General features: G+C 34.9%; 1 protein-coding gene and 1 non-coding gene across 2 annotated transcripts in view; both read left to right on the top strand.

Annotated features, from left to right (window-relative positions):
- The window catches only part of VPS50 (VPS50 subunit of EARP/GARPII complex), a 171,730-nt gene that overhangs the window by 62,417 nt on the left and 91,018 nt on the right, over positions 1-18,295 (top strand). The window lies entirely within an intron of this gene.
- LOC111759764 (small nucleolar RNA SNORA68) lies at positions 4,095-4,225 on the top strand. Its single transcript, XR_002793656.1, has one exon. It is a non-coding gene; the product is annotated as a small nucleolar RNA SNORA68 (small nucleolar RNA).

Below are 18,295 nucleotides of genomic sequence, written 5' to 3'. Positions count from 1 at the left end.
ATGGATTTATGCTTTATTAATATGGGTCAATAAAATTGGTTTGTTTAAAAAAATTACCCCAAAGAACTTCTGGTATATTATTTTTAAAAGATTCATATTTATGTGGTACTTGGTGAGGTACAGATAATTAAATTAAAAATAAGTAATTTATTAGTATTCTAGTGCCTAATCATAGAAAACACACATGTACATAACAGCAGGCACTTAGATTATTATTGATTAGACACAGTTGTATATTTGTGGTTTATATCCAAACTGTGCAAAGAACTGGAGTAGTTTTGGTTTGAAGTGAGAATAGTAGCAAATAATATTAGGGAAGGCTTCGTGGAGAATTTCTTTTGAGGAAAGGAGGTAACAGATATGGTGGATTGTTTATGTTTAAAGGAAAAGAGAGGAGTTGGATAATGAGATGAAGAGCATGATACATTTTAAGGTGGCCCATTGTCGTTGGCCTTGTTTTTAGTAAAAAATTAAGGGGGTATGTTTTAATATATTTCATTATATTGAATAATATTTGACTTATTTACCCCTATAACATGTATGGTTAGGAAGAAATTATTATTATTATTATTTATTACTTTGATGTAAACGTGAACTTCTAATATCTGAGTTCTGTAAATGAAGGCACTTAGCTCAGAAGAGAAAAAATGGAGGGAGCCCTTAGAAGGAGTTTAATAATTAAGCTGATGAAAGAGAATTTAAATACATATTCCTAGTAAGAACAAATAAGAAAGCTCTTACGGCATAACTCAGGAAAGAGAGATAATTGGTAAAGGAAACTCTAATTAGAATGTAGTATTCTTAATTTTTCAATATGTGGCATTGGGAAATCATTTTATCCCCTGATTAAAAGTGAATGATAAAACTATTGGGGATATACCAGTGTGGAAACAATGTTGACAATGGAGTGATGGGTAAGAAAGGAACAGCAGAGTCCTCAGGAGAGGAGTGTAGGTTGTTGATGGTGGTATAGTTTGGAAATGAGAAGGAAAAACCTAGACATCTTTTTTTTTCTCTTTATTTTTTTAATATTACATTAAAAAAATATGAGGTCTACATATACTCCCCAGCCGCCCACCCCACTCCTCCGCCAACAACAACAACCTCCTCCATCATCATGAGACATTCATTGTATTTGGTGAATACATCTCTGAGTACCGCTGCACCTCATGGTCAATGGCCCATACCATAGCCTACACTCCCCCACAGTCCACCCAGTGGTCCATGGGAGGACATACAATGTCCGGTAACTGTCCCTGTAGCACTACCCAGGACAACTCCAAGTCCCGAAAACGCCCCACATCACATCTCTTCTTCCCACTGCCTACCGCAGCAGCCACCATGGCCACTTTCTCCACACCAATGCCACATTTTCTTTGATTACTAATCACAATAGTTCATGAATAGAATATCAGTAAGTCCACTCTAATCCATACTCTCTTCCTCCATCCTGTGGACCCTGGAACGGTTGTGTCCACTCCACATCTATATCAAGAGGGAGCTTAGATTCCACATGAATGCTGGATGCAATTCTCCTGCTTTCAGTTGTAGGCACTCTTGGCTCCCTGGTGTGGTGGTTGAACTTCTTCACCTCCATGTTAGCTGAGTGGGGTAAGTCCAATAAACCAGAGTGTAGGAGTTGCAAGTCTGTTGAGGCTCAGGGCCTAAGCTTAGACATCTTGACAGTTGGTTTTCTCTATATTGTAGCAATATTTTGAAGGAAGTCCTTTATCATAGATAGAGTTTAAAAGTAACATTTACAATGAAAATAAATGGTACATTAATTTGAGTGAGAGGAAAGTGTAGCTCCTGTGAACAGGGAATGATTGTTTCTTTTGAATGGAAAGAGATTGGAAAATGAAAAGAGATAATTATCTGCTTGCTCTATTCATAGTATTACTTTTTTTAAACCATCGCAGATATCAGTCTATTATTAAATGTATTAGATAAAAATGAACTAATTGTTTTGGACATCCCTTTACAAAGAAATCTTGGGCAATATTAGTGTTCTCTTTTCATTTACTCTGGTAAACAGAGAACTTCAGTTCTTAGGGCAGCAACTTCCTGCCGCATTCTGAAATTTCTGCCTTTCATGTCTGTTACATTGCTATGAATTTAAAAGTTTAGTTGTATTTGAGCTTTTCAAAGTCAGTTTTCAATTGAATGACTTTTTCTTTCTTTACTGTATTAAACCATATTTCTAAATGATTTAATTAAAAGCCTAGTTTTTGTTTTTATAAACTTGATTTTAGTCTGGTTTTCTTCTATTTTTCTTACTATTTATAGACCAATCATTTAGGTTCTTTAAAAACCATGTATACATTATTTTAAAGCCCAACTAAATAGCTGATACTTAGCAGCAAGATTTTCAAATGAGAATTAAATTTCATTCACTTTTGGTAAGGAGTAATCTACAGGATCACAGTGGTCATTTTATTTACTTAAAAATTTAAGCCTTGTTTGTAATAGCATTTACATTTTGATGTACCCTACCTGTTTACCCAACTTGTGGCGTGATTTATAGACACCTAGTGGAAGCTCTATTTAGTGACTGTTTCCTAGACTGCTCAAGCAAATACTGTGAAATTGTTGTGGTAAAAATGGAAATTTATTAGCTTACAATTTTGAGGCCAAAAAAAAGTCCAAATCAAGGCATCGTTAATGTGATGCTTTCTCTCGGAAGTCTACCAGAGACCCTTGACTTCTCTGTCACATGGCAAAACACACGACTGTCTCCTGGTCTTTGTGTTCACTTCCAGGTTCCTTCAGTGTCCATCCTTTTGCTTCCCGTGGCTTCCTCTCTCTCTCTGAATTTCACTCAACTTTTAAAGACTCTGGTAATAGAATTAAGACCCATCCTGATTCAGGTGGGCCACACCTTCGCTGAAGTAACCTCATTAAAAGATCTTACTTACAATGGGTTCAAACCCCCAGGGACAGATTAACTTGAAGAACATATTTTTCTGGGGTACCTACAGCTTCAAACCATCACAGTGACCTTGTAGAGAAACACTTTAGGGTTATTTAAAACTTATGAAGTATTTATGTTTTATAACATCTATTTGACAGGCTGATGGGTTTCCCTGGAGAAGTTATTGCAATATGTTAATTAGAATAGTTATTGATTAATTTTTTGATATTCTGGCTAAGCTAATTGACATCTCAAATCACTTTGCACTTGATCATTTCCAATTGGCCTTACCGAATTTTATATTCTCTTTTCCTAAATGATAAGGTAGTGGTTTTTTTTTTGGTTGTTTTATTTTGTTTCATTTTTTGAGAGAAAACACTTTAAAAACGCATTAGTATGTGTTTTCACAGTGTTTGGTACATTGTAATTATTTGGTAAATGTTTCTTGAATAAATTAAATTGCTGTATTTGTTTCTGATTAGTATGATGTTGATACATATCAAATTTGATTAGGTCAAACAGGAGGGAAAGGTAACCAGGATCTATTGAGCACCTCTGTGCAATGAACTTTTACAGGTGCTTCATATGCATACGTCATAGAATGACACATTGAAGTCTAGTCTGATGCTTTACATTCTTCTAAACTTCTAAATTTTCATTATATCTTTTGATATTGAATATACCACATGTCATCATTATTTGGAAGGTTAGTATCTTCAGTAAAATCCTTGTTGAAGGTAGGGTCTATTTTAAATATTCATATAAAAACTTAAAAACACATTCCTCTTTTGACTCAAAAACATTCTTCTGATCCTAAATTCTAAGGGCACAGTGCTAGTTAACTAAAGCTGCTCAAAGCAGACACCATAAACTGAGTTAACTTTTAACAGCTGGAATTAATTAGTTTGCAAGGTTACAGCTTCCAAGCTGGGAAAATGTCCAAATCAAGGCATCATCAGGCAGTGTGCTTTCTTCCCAGACCCGGGCTGAGGGTGATCCTGGACTCCTGCATCACCTGTCAAGACACGTGGCGCGGTCTGCTGGTCTCTTCTGTTCCAGGTTTCCTTGCTGTCAGCCTTTTGTTTCCATGATTTTCTTTCTCTCTGAATTTCATTCTCTTGTAATTGACTCCATTAAGAAGATTACCACACTTAAACTCCTACTCACCAAAAGATCCTACGTAATCGCACCCAAACCCAAGAACTGCAGTTTCTAGTAACAGCGGCTTAAACAGCGGTGTGAAAGGCAAGCGAATCTCGTCGCCTTTGGGGGCTGTGTGGTGCCCCTCAGAGTGAATGTGGAGGTTCTACATCCCTGGGGGGCACGGTACGAAGGGGCGGGGGAAGTGCTGACCGAGCTCCTCCCCACCAGACCGGAACTTAGATACCCCGCACCGCGCGCGCGCGCACCCACTTCGCACGTCCCACTTCATCCAGGGGGGTGAAAGTGGAGGAGACCGAGACCAGAAAGTGCCGCCGCCAGCGGCCAAGCAGTTCCATAACTCCAAGATCAAGTTCCCGCTGTCCCACCGCCTCCTGCCCAACACCTTCTTCTAGGGTCCCGCGCCTGGGACCAGCCCCAATAAACCAGCCCAGTCCCCCTCCCCCAAATTATGCATATTTTAAAAGTATACAACGAATACATATTAATAATAGGAAAATATAGATAAGCAAAAGAAGAAAATAATTATGTACAAGTCTGTCATGCAAAGCTGCCTATTTTAATAGCCCTTTAAAGCAAATAGCCTTTTAAAAGTAATATTCCTGTGTACCTCTTCTTTAACTTTTCTTCCTTACTTGTTATGTTATGAACAATTTTCCATGCAGTAAATATGTTACTCACTTAACTTTTAATGGCTTGACAATATTTCTATATAGCAGTGTTTCTGTGATTTAACTAACCAGTTCATACTCTTGGAAATTTCTGTTATTTCTAGCTTTTGTCATTTAAACAACAGTGTTGTAAATATTCTTAAAGCTAAATCTTTGCATACATCTTTTTTTTTTTTTAAGGGTAAATCACAAGAAATGAAACTGTAGTGTGAAAGCTTTTACATTTTAAATGTTTTTGGTTAATAATTCCAAAAATGCCCTTTAGAAATTGTATTTCAATTTGCATTCCTCATCAGCAGTATCTGCTTTTATTCCTTTCCATAATCACATGAATGGTGACTAGTTGTTATTTAATAGCATAATTTTTAGATACCAAAGGGTAGCAAATCAAGAGTAATTCATGTTATCAATCATAGTTCAGATGTAAAGGAAATGAAACTGGAACATTTCATTGATTGCTGAGGTTAATTTGGTTGATTAGATTAGTAGGTGAGTGCACCTTTACTTTTTTTAGCTGGAAACTACAAATGTGAATATTTGATGGAAGAGAGAAATGTTTTCATTTAGAGGAATAATATTTACTTGAAGGCTTACTCTGGTCAGTTTTAGAATACTCTTAAGAAATCTGTTGTCAGATTTATTTTTATCATGTATTTTATAATATATAGTTTTCTTATATATATGAATTTATATATTGATTTCTAATGATTTAAAGAAAAAAATTGGTTGTGAAAATTTTTTAAATTAAAACTTGATCAGAATATAGGTAAGGAAAGTTCATCCAGCTCTTGCTTTTTCCCTGTCGTTTACTCTCAAGATTGTTAAGAACGATGAAGGGTCTAATATTTTATCTTACTGACAAACTAGCATGCTCTTTTTTTTATGGATGTTGGTAGAAGATACTAGACACCTGAGAGCCAGACAAAAGTCTTTATTGCTCAGGGCAAAAGTAGTAGCTAGAGCTTCTGTTTGCTTTACTTCCTCCATGTCTTTAATTCCTATAGGGGCACATAAGGGGGCTTAGATGAATACTTGTGGTGAGTTGCTTTATAGGAGAAGAACATTGAATTTGGGGGATTCATTGCTTTTATAGTAAGTGGAAGCAAACCCGCTTTTTGTTTGGAGTAAGGCATTACCTCATCTCTCAAGGTTGCTGACTGCAAATACATTCCTGAGAATGGTCTGGGTAAAAGAGTGGTCAGGACCTCTTTTTTTATTATATTCAGAAAGAACATGCAGGAATGCTCAGGGCCTGTGGTTGATTGCCTCTCCCAAGAAGGATAACTAAAGCAATGCCACCTGTCTAGGGCCATGATTAGACACTTCATCTTTTTTGAGTGCAGTTTTCTGTGTTGTATATGTGTGTTATATATGCATACATATATATTATTGTGTGTATGTATATAGCAGTGTATAGCAGTGTGTGTTTACATGTACCATGTGTTTGTTCATATACACACAGTGTATATACCACACATTCAGTTTATACAATACACGTACACATACTGTATAGTGATATTTAACAAGATTTATGTTTGGATTTGAAGCATAAGCTCTGGGACTAAATAATTACATTTGGGGCCTGTATCTACAGTTCTCACAGCTGCATCAGAACAATGTTGGTGGTACTTGGTAGTATGTTCTCAGAGGGTGATATATGAGAGAAACAGGACGTTCTCATTTTTTTTTAGAAATAAGCAGGTCTTTGAAGAGTTGTTAAATATTTAATTGTTAATAGAATTTCCAGGAGAAACACCACAAAAAATTAAGTGAAACAAGATTTAATGCATTCTGAACTTGCTAAGTATACACCAGTTCTATAGTCAGTACTCAACTTTTGTTAATCAAGTAATCAGTTCAGCTCAGCAAGGATAAAGAAGGCTTTAAAGACTTTAGAACATAAATATAGTAAGGACAAATTCATTATGATCAGAGGTAGAGTAAGAAAAATTCGAATAGCGTAAAGTGTCAAAGGGGTCAATACAATTCTTTAAGATTCTAAGGACAGCAAAAACTACCTTATTATTAAGAGGAAGCTGCAACTTTTGAGTTGAACTTAAAGGATTTCAACAGGCAGAATGATATGGTTAGGTTCAGGGATGTAAAGGAACTATCGTGAGCAATAACCTGTGAGTAGGAGAGGACAAGGCAGGTGAACAGAACAGTAGATTATTTAGCTTGGTTTAATGAGTTTTCAGTATGGTGATCTGGTTGTTTCTAGATGCACCTTAGAACTAGTCTGTCTGTGGAATGCATGCTTTGGGCTGTAGTTATTTGAGCTTTTCTCTTGACTGAAAGTGGAGGGGTTTTCTGTATCCTTGAAACTGGCTCAAGTGTGGTAAGGCCTCTCTGCTGTCCAGGCTTTAAAAAAAAAACAACCTTTATTTAGACTGGTGGTAGGGTTGGGATTTTACCATTTTTTTTAGCGCATTTTTAGAATATGGCACACAGTTATCAGCAGAAGCAAAAATTAATTTACTGGTAGAAAGCCATTCCTTGAAACCTGCCAAGAAACCCTTCTATTATTTTGCTGGTGTTTTTATATTTAAATAATGCCTTTTTGTGTGTGATGACCTCAGACCAGCATAAGAGGTCAGTAGCATTTTATTAATTGAAACTTTTAAAGATAATTACATATTCTAATCACCCATACTTTGTTTTATTGTATTGAGCTGTTTATTTGATTAATACTTTTCAGCAGCAATTAGAAAAACCTGAGAATGGAACTAAAGGAGTGCCTTCTGTCTACTTCACCAGATGATTCTAGTTAGTTAGTTCCAGCTTGGGATCACTTGTATTGTACATATTACATATACTTTTTTGTGCATGTACATATTTAGTATTAACAGTACTTGTGATATTTTTGTTTTTAAATCATGAATGAACCCAGTCTGGAACAAGCAAAGATTTCCCACAAGTATGTGCATATTTTTATCTATGGAGAATCATAGTTTTTTTAAGCTTCAGAGAGATGCCAGGTAATTTGCTTTAACTCTTGAGTTCAGTGTCATGAAATGATATGCATGAGGCTTGACTTAGGTGAGTCACAAAGTTGGGGAGTTGAGTCCTCTTTCTGCTGTACAGTGCTGCTTCTGGTTTCCAATGGTTAGAAAGTTCTAATGATGTTCACATTTTGTACTAGTTGGCGTTTAACAGAAGTAATTAGAAGGTCGGATTGGAGTCTCTAATCTTTTGGCATCACTTGGCCCAGATACTTATTTGGTTCAGTGTTCAGTCTCCCAGAGATGCTTTTAGTCCCCTGGGCTGTCCTCACTAGTCTCCCCAGCAATTTCTGTTAATGTGAGCTTACAGTGCTAGCAGCATCCATTTAAGAATATTGATAACTCTTTGTTAGTTTTTGAAATCTCTGTTAGTTGGTGAGGGCAGGGAAGAGAATGGACCAGACATTTGGATCTCTGTGAGGATGTCAAACATTTCTTCCCTTGGTTGGAATGTGGTTAGAGTGGTAGCTCTGAAGGTGAAATAAAAACAAAATAATACCTTAAGGACATTCCCCAATTTTTTTTTTATTTTCATGTTTTAATATAAAATATTAACTTCCTGGAACTTCTATAGGGATTTGGTAGTAGTGGTTTCTGATAGGTATAAAAGTAAACTATATAGGGGAGTGGGTGTAGTGCAGTAGTTGAGTGCTGTCTTCACACATACCAGGTCCAGGGTTCAACCCCAGCTCCAGTACATCAATTAAAAAAAAAAAAAGTAAACTATATAGTGAAAATTCAGAGACTAAATCTAGTATTCCCTTTCTTTCATATTTGTCTCTAACTTTGCAATTAAGCAACTTCCAAAAGATGATAGATATCCTTCTTTCACTATATATTTCACCTTCAGAAAGAAACTGCTAATATTCATTTCTGGATTTACCCTCTTTGGAAATGATGTCTAGATTCTTATTAAATTTACTGTTCATAAACAAGGCTGAGATGTTGCTGGTTTTAATAAGCTAATTTTATGATTTTTATTTTCTCCAGTTAGGTTGCTTGAGATGGTTGATAATAGAATTGGATGGTGCCAAGTGTTACTCTGAGCTATGAAGTGGTTGATATAGTGATGAGATGGGTAATCAGATTTGTGGATTTTGTGAGAGCATTACTTAGGATTGGATTAAGTACACAGGAGCTTATTTTGATGTTTGAATTTTTAGCATGGTGGAAAAGCTGTGTTGAACTTCTTAGATTGTTTTACCCAGATTTGTGAATCTTCTCTAGCTTATTTGTTAACCTTTTGTGATCTCCAAAGTTACTAGACATGTATGTCTCTTACAGAGGCTCTGGATTTTTTATCTTTAATTTGAGGTTACTAAAATTTTCCCTATTTTTCTCCATATTTTTTGAGATATTTCTAAGACTATACCTCTTTTCTCTTTTCCCCTCATCTCAGAACCTTTGCTGAATAAATTGCTGCTAGCTTGCAGTCAAAGAGTGCAGTGGAAAATAGCTCTTAGAGAAGTACTTATTATGGACTATTTGTCATCTAGCCTTAATTTTCATTTCAAGACATATTATTTAGTTCCTTAGGCTGTCTCACTATGTGAATATTTTTTAAATTGATTAACTCAAGGTTTCCATTGCTATTACTGATATGTGTTGTCTGGTTTTATAGATCTGGGATTATGAGTATGGCATTCCTCTGCCTGGGTTTACCTGGTCTTATACTAAAGATGCCCCTTAGTTGAGACTTGAACTGAGTTGCAACGTTAGGTATTTAGTAATCAGTGAATGACTCAAACCAGTAGTGAGGTATACAGATCCAGATGCCACAGCACTCTTTTATTAAAGGTGAAACTCAGATCCAGAGTGGTTTATTGTCTGAGTGGTTTATTGTCTAAAGTCATCTGACTGGTAAGTTATGGAACTGGTGCCACCTGGGACCCAAGGCTTCCAGTTCTTTGTCTAGGCCTTTGTCCATTGTGGAAGTTGTATGAGTTGTAAATTCAGAGATACAAGTTCTTTCCTTGGCTTCACCTTTTTTTTTTTTTAAAGATTTATTTTTTATTTATTCCCCCCGCTCCAGTTGTCTGCTCTCTATGTCCATTCACTGTGTGTTCTTCTGTGTCCGCTTGTATTCTTGTCAGCAGCACCCGGAATCTGTGTCTCGTTTTGTTGCGTCATCTTACTGCATCTGCTGTCCTTGTGTGCGGTGCCATTCCTGAGCATGCTGCACTTTTTTTGCGCTGGGCAGCTTTCCTTACGGGGCGCACTCCTTGCGCGTGGGGCTTTCCTACATGGGGGATCCTCTGCGTGGCACGGCACTCCTTGTGCGCATTAGCACTGCGCGTGGGCCAGCTCATCACACAGGTCAAGAAGGCCCTGGGTTTGAACCTTGGACCTCCCATGTGATAGGTGGATGCCCTATCCCTTGGGCCAAATATTTTTAGATTACTTATGCAATTATTTATTTGTTGGTTTCTTTAAATATATTTTTTATTTATTTTTAAAAGATACCTAGATTACATAAAATGTTACATTAAAAATATATATATATAAGGGATTTCCATATGCCCACTCCCCACACCTCCCACCCTTCCCCACATAAACAACTTCTTTCATTAGTATGGTACATTCATTGCAGTTGATAAACACATTTTGGAACATTACCACTAATCATGGATTATCTTTTTGATTATGGTTCACCCATTTCTGCGAGTAAGATTCTCTGTTTGAACTTTGGAGGTGATTTTGATATAAAGTAATGAGAGACTACTGGTTGCTAAGATTTCAGTTTTAATGTGTGAAAAGCATGAAAGCATTTATATCTGAGAGTGAATACCAGTTGGCTGCATGAAAGTAGTTTTGGGAGTCTAGTTCTGAAATGAAGTAATTCTTTCAACCTATTGCCAGCAGAGTCTTCAAGTAGAAAGAGAACACTTCTAGGTTTAAACTAATGAAAATATTATTTTTTATTTATCTACCTTGTCTTTTTCTCTTAAACTATTTACTGTATAAGTATTTAGTAAATGGATTTCTACATTTATTCCTTTTTTAGAATCATCTTGTTAGCTGGTGCTCAGCATATTGTTGAATGTTTATATATATAAACATCTTGAAGATAATAAAATTTGGATTCTTTTGGGAGACTTTTAGGTATGCACAGTGGATTAGTTAGGTCTGCAAGTTATTTACAGTTGAATTGGCTTAGTGAGAAAAAGCCTGTTAGAACTTTACTACATTTCAAGTTATTTTGAAAAACACAGCACATATATTCCTGTGTGTGTGTCTGACCCAAACACATAAAATGTTAACAGATCACCATGCAGGAATATAGTAAAGGATCTCCTTTTTACTATTTACTGTTATTTATTATTCATATAAATAGGCAAATAATATAGCAAGACAGTGATTGGGTAGAGAATAGAAGATAGGAATTCTAAGGTTCACATATCTGGTTTATTTGTTAAACTGTAACCTCTATGATAGAAATTAATTTTCTTTGGGTAAAAATAAGGTTAACATTGCCTTCCCTCTTAACTGTAAGAAGGAAAGTTGGGATATAACTAGAGTAAATCCATATGAATAACATAAACATAAATATATGCAAAGTTGAGGTGATAAAAGTTAGATTAATGGACCTTTAGAGGAGTACCTTTATTCAGGGGAGGGTCTGCTGAGTTTCAGCCCAAAACATTTTTTGTGATTTTACTTTGCCTTGTTCTCTGCTTGTAGTCTTTTCTTGACCCCGTGCATAAGTCTGGGTTTTCACTATGTGTGTGTACGTCTAAGACATAGGGCAGGTGCAGTGATGTGGTAAAAATTAACCAGGGGTAAAAATCAAGACCGGTACATAATAAAGATAGCAATTATAAAAGTAAATGTGAAAAACTACTCAAAATTATGGTGTAAATATGTGAAAGTATCTTCTGTTGATTTTTGAAAGCCATGTATAAATCTGAATAGCCTTTCTAATTCTTCTGTAAATAGATGTCTATAATCAATGTTGTATAGTCAGAGAATTGTCACTCTTTTCTGTATTCCTTACTTTTCTCCCATAACTCCTTAAGGTGACCAACTCATGTGTTTCTTTTTGTAATGATAAGCAGATTTATGTATTCAAAAATTTTTCTTATGAAACAAAATGTGTACATATTTTGCCTCTTTTGCAGTTTGTTTTTTCCTTGAAATGACTCTGTATGAGTTCTTAGAGATCCTCCTCATCCTTTTATTGCTGCATAGTACCCTTTTGCATGTATGTGTTATAGTTTATTCACCCAATCTTCTGTGCCTGGACATTCAGATAGATTCCAATATTTTGCCTTCACAAATAATCCTTAAGTAAATAACCTTGTGCATAAATATTCCTCAGGATGAATTCTTAGAAGTGGGGTTGCTGGGTCGAAGGGTTTTCTTCCATAGGCTTGCACTGTTTTACATTCCTACCAGCAGTGTGTGAGAGAATGCTTGTTTTTCCACAGCCTTGCCAACAAAGTATGTATGATCAAGCCTTAACATTTTTGCCAGTCTGATGGGTGAGAAATTGTATCAAAAGTTCCTTATTAGAGTGAAACTGAACATCTTTTCATACATTTAAGGGCCATTTTTATATCTCTATTTTTATATCTCTATTTTTATATCCCCATTTTTAAAAACAATTGTTGGGTCATTTTTTTTTCCACAAAATTCTAAGATTTCCTTAAATGTTTGTAATTTTAGCCCTTTATTTTTATATATGTTGTGAATATTTTGTCCTAGTTTGTCTTTTGACTTGGATGAGGGTTATTTTTGCTGTGCAATTAAAAAAAATGTAGTCAATTAGAAAGTGCTTCCCTATCTCAAGGTTAAAGAGAAATTGGCCCATATTTTCATCTAGTACTAGTATAGTTTTATTTTTTTACATTTGAATCTCTGCTCCATTAGGAATTTATTCTTCTGTATGGTGTGAGAAATGTATCTAATTTTATCTTTTTTCCAACTCAACTTACTATCAAGTTGAGCCAATACCAATTATGAAAAAGACTGCATTTGCCCTAGTGACATACAATAACTTCTTTATCAAATACTAGATCTTTGTATGAGTTTGGGTCTATATATAGAATTTTTTATTGGTATCAGTAAATTCATGAATTAACTTAGGGAGGATTAACAGACTTGTGGATGATAATTTGAACATACTAACCAAGAATAAAGGATAGCTTTCCATTTGTTCAAGTCTATCTTTATGTCTTTCAGTATTTTATAGCTGTTTTTTATTTATTTTTTCCTTAGTGGTTTTGATCTTTTTTGTTATGTTTAATCCTAAAATCTTTATCTTTTATTGCTGCTGCTACACATGATTTTTCTCATGTTTTTAAAATGCTTATTATTGTTTATATGAATGCTATTGTTTTTTGCATGTTATTTTTTAAAAACAAATCAATTTTATTGATACATACTAATAAAACATACAGTTCATCCAGAATGTTCAGTCAGTGGTGTTCTGTATAAAAACATAGTTGTGCATTCATCACTTCAATCATTATTAGAGCATTTTAATTATTTCAATAATAAACAAAAAACAGACAAAAATAAACAAGAAAATTCTTTACCTCTCAATCTCTTTTCTTCCTCTGCCGTACATAGCTGCTATTTCTGGCAATTCTTGCACAATTATTTATTTATTAAGCAGTTTTGTTGAGATATATTCATTTACCACATGATGTAGCCAAAGTGTATAATTAGTAACTTTTAGTGTTATATAATCACAATGTTATGCATTTATTACCATGAAAAATTTTAGAATAGTTTTATTACTCCAGAGGAAAAAAGCTCCACACCCCTTAGCAGTCCTTCCCAGCCCTACATAACCACTAATCTAATTTCATCTTTATAAATTGATTTAATTTACATTTTATATAAATGGAATCATACAATATGTATACTTTGTGTCTTGTTTCTTTCATTTAACCTAATAGTAACATTTTATAGTATTTAAATATATTTGTTCAGCTTCAAAGAAAAACAGTCTTATAGATGCAATTTTACCCATATTCATATTTCACATCCAGTTCCATGTTACAGTTTTTAGCTTTATTTTTAGTAATATACTTGAGCTTAGACTTTCCCTTTAAACCACTTTTATACTCACATACTAGTACTGCTAATTACAAACATTATTTTGGGCTTTCACCTTTTCAATTCATTTCTAAAGATTAACACACATCATTTTTACCAATTCTGCCCAAGTTAACCTTCAGCTTTCCATTCTCTAAACTCAGTTCTATTTTCCGGTGACCCATGTCCAAGTTAGTAACTCCATGAGATCATACAGTATATTAGTTCATAGTAGTACAATGATAGTATTTGTTCTTTTGTGTCTGGCTTGCTTCATTCACCAAAATATCCCTCAGGTTCATCCATGTTGTGATATGCTTTATGACTTTACTTTTTACAGCTGCATAGTATTCCATTATGTGAATACATCATAGTTTGTTTATCTTTTCATCAGTTGATGAACCCCTGGGTTGTTTCCAGCTTTTGGCAATCGTGAATAACACCGTTATGAACATTAGGGTGCAGATGTCTGTTCTTATCACTACTTTCAGTTCTTGTTGGTATATACCCACAGTGAAATTGCCAGGTCATGTGGCAAATCTATATTCAACTTCTTTAGAAACTGCCAAACAGTCCTCTGTAGTGGCTATACCATTCACCATTCCACCAAAAATGAATAAGTGTTCCTATCTGTCCATATACTCTCCAACACTTTTAGTTCTTTGTCTTTTTAATATTCGCCATTCTGATAGGTGTGAGATGAAATCTTATAGTTTTGATTTGCATTTCCCTAATCACTAGTGAATGTTGAACATTTTTTCATGTGTTTTTTTTTTTAATCATATTTTTTCTTTGGACATAAATCTAGTCAAGGCTTTTGCCCATTTTTTATTAGTCATTTGTCTTTTTATTGTTAACTTGTTACATCTCTTTATATGGCATGGATATTAAACCCTTATTGGACATGTGATTTCCAAATATTTTCTCCCATCAAGTCTGCTGCTTTTTCACCCTTTTAATAAAGTCCTTTGAGGTGTAAAAGTGCTTAATTTTGAGGAGGTCCCATTTGTCTATTTTTTCTTTTGTTGCTTGTGCTTTGGGTGGAAGGCCCAAGAAACCACCACTTTAAAATGTTTTTAACATTTTAAAATGTTTCCCTACATTTTCTTATAGTAGTTTTGTGTTCCTGGCTTTTATATGTAGGTCTTTGATCTATTTTGAGTTGATTCTTATATAGGGAGTGAGATAGGGGTACTCTTTCATTCTTTTGGTTATGGATACCTAGTTTTCCCAGTACCATTGTTAAAGAGACTGTTTTGTTCCATCAACATGGATTTGGTAGGTTTGTCAAAAACCAGTTGGCCATAGAGTTGAGGGTTTATTTCTGGACTTTCATTTCTATCCCACTGATTCATGTGTCTATTTTTGTGTCCTTACCATGCAGTTTTGACCACTATAACTTTGTAATACATTTCAGGAACATGGAAGGTGGAAAATTTCTCCCATCTTACTCTTCTTTTTTAGAAGGCTTTTGGCTTTTTGGGCGCACTTTTCCTTCCAAATGAATTAGGAAATTGCCTTTTCTATTTCTGTAAAGTAGGCTTTTGGAATTTTGATTGGTATTGCATTGAGTCTATAAATCACTTTGGGTATGGTTGACATCTTCACAATATTTAGTCTTCCTATCCATGAACATGGAATATCTTTCCATTTGTTTAGGTCTTAATTTATTTCTTTCAGCACTGTTTTTTAGTTTTCTGCATATAGGTCCTACAGTTCTTTGGTTAAATTGATTCCTAGGTATTTGAGTCTTTTTGTTGCTATTGTAAATGAAAATTTCCCCCTGATTTCCTCCTCAGATTGTTCACTACTAGTGTACAGAAACATTACTTATTTTTGCATGTTCATCTTGTATCCTGCCACCTTGCTAAACTCAATTTGTTAGCTCAAGTAGCTTTGTTGTAGACATTCAGAATTTTCTAAATATAGGATCATGTCATCAGCAAATAGTGAGAGTTTTACTTCCTCTTTTCCTATTTGGGTGCCTTTTATTTCATTTTCTTGTCTAATTGCTTTAGCTAGATCTTCTAGTACAATGTTGAATAACAATGGTGACATTGGGCATCCTTGTCTTTTTCCCAATCTTAGAGGGAAAGCATTCAACATTTTCACATTGAGTACAATGTTGGCTGTTGGTTTTTCATATATGCCTTTTATCATATTGAGGAATTTTTCTTCTATTCCTAACATTCTAATTGTTTTTTATCAAGACAGGATGCTGGAAATTGTTGAATGCCTTTTCTGCATCGATTGAGATGATCATGTGGGGTTTTTTTCCTTCAATTTGTTAATGTGGTGTATTACATTGATTGATTTTCTTATGTTGAACCAGCCTTGCATACCAGAAATAAATCCCACTTAGTCATGATATGTAAGTCTTCTGATATGCTGTTGGAGTCTATTTGCAAGTATTTTCTTGAGAATTGTGGCATCTAAGTTCATTACAGAGGGTGATCTATAAATTTTTTTCTTGTAGAGTCTTTATCTGGCTTTAATATTAGGGTGATTTGACTTCATAAAATGTGTTGGGTAATTTTCCCCCTCTTCAGTTTTTTTCGAAGAGTTTAAACAGAATTGGTATTAATTCTTCTCAAAATGCTAGGAAGAATTCACCTGTGAGCCATTTGTAGCTGGACTTTTCCTTGTTGGGAGATTTTTGATGACTGATTCAATCTTTTTATTTATTTATTCATTTTTTAAAGATTTTTTAAAAAAATTATTTCTCTCCCCTTCTCCCCCTCCCCAGTTGTCTGCTCTCTCTGACCATTTGCTGTGTGTTCTTCTGAGACCACTTCTATCCTTATCAGCGGCACTGGGAATCTGTGTTTTCTTTTTGTTGCGTCATTTTGTTGTGTCAGCTCTCTGTGTGTGCAGTGCCATTCTTGGGTAGGCTGCACTTTCTTTCGTGCTGGGCGGCTCTCTTTACTGTGCTTATTCCTTGCACATGGGGCTCCCCTACGTGGGGGACACCTCTGCGTGGCACGGCACTCCTTGCGCGCATCAGCACTGCTTATGAGCCAGCTCCACACAGGTCAAGGAGGCCCAGGGTTTGAATCATGGACCTCCCATGTGGTAGGTAGACACCCTATCCATTGGGCCAAGTCTGCTTCCCGAAACTCTTTAAATGTGATTGGTTTGTTGAGTTGTTATATTTCTTATAGTGTCAGTTTAGATTGTTTGTGCATTTCTAGAAATTTGTCCATTTCATCTAGGTTATCTAGTTTTTTGGCATAGAGTTTCTCATCATATCCTCTTGTAATCCTTTTATTTCTGTGGGGTCACTCATAACTTTGCCACTTTTATTTCTTGTTTTATTTATTTGCATCCTCTTTTTATTTGTTGTTGGTGTAGCTAGGGTTTTGTATTTTATTGATCTCAAAGAACTAGATTTTGGTTTTGTTGATTTTCTCTATTTTCTTTTCTTTTTTTTTTGGTTGTTCTCAATTTCATTTATTTCTGCTCTGATTTTTATTATTTCTTTCCTTATGTTTGTTTTGGGAATGGTTTGCTGTTCTTTTCCTAGTTTCTCTAGTTCAGTTAGATCTTTGATTTTGACTCTTTCTTCATTTTTAATATAGGTATTTATGGTTATATATATCTCTCTCAAGAGCATCTTCACTATATCCCATAAGTTTTTTTTCACTTTAAAAAAAAATATATTGAAGTGTATCACTCATACATAAACATACATAAGTAATAACTGTATACTAGTAGTTGTGAACTTAAACAAACATACATAACATCATACAGATCTCATTCCTCACCCTACCATCAATGCCATGCATTGTTGTGAGACTTTTTAAACTAATGATTAAAGAGCCTTCTTAAAATATTACTAGTATCAAGGCATTTTTTCCCAAATCCACCCTATTATTATTATCTTTATATCTTTTATATATGAACATACATAAACAGTAAGTGTATAGTAAAAGTTATAAACTTAAAAAACAAACACGCATAACATTATACAGGGGTCCCATATACCAACCCATCACCAATACCTTGCATTGTGAGACCTTTGTTACAAATTATGAAAATTATGAAAGAATATTGCCAAAATCTTACTGCTAATTATAGTCCTTATCTTACATTTGGTATATATTTTCCCCCAGCCCACCCTCTTATTATTTTTAAAATATATTTTTATGACAGAAGTTGTAAACTTATAAAACAATCATGCACATGTGCAGAATTCCCAAACATCACCCCCCTATCAACTGAACATACTGTGGTAGAACATTTGTTACAGATTATGAGATAATATCCTCAGATTGTTACTATGTCCATAGCGAACATTTGGCACATATTTCATCTCTGGCTTTTTAACTCACAGCTTTGCTGTCGTGTTTCTTTTCCTTTGTCCCTCTCTCCTCTGAGTGGTGTCCAGCCTTCCCCTGGTATCCTAAACCCTAGAAGATATATTTTTCAGGCTGTCTCTGCCTGTCCTCTACTACTTTTCTGGGAAAGAAGAAATTCCCGTGTCTTTCTAGTCGCCATCTTCCCAGAAA

The sequence above is a fragment of the Dasypus novemcinctus genome, chromosome 5 (assembly GCF_030445035.2).
Source record: "Dasypus novemcinctus isolate mDasNov1 chromosome 5, mDasNov1.1.hap2, whole genome shotgun sequence".
NCBI classification, from domain to species: domain Eukaryota; kingdom Metazoa; phylum Chordata; class Mammalia; order Cingulata; family Dasypodidae; genus Dasypus; species Dasypus novemcinctus.
This window is presented reverse-complemented; position numbering and strand designations above follow the sequence as displayed.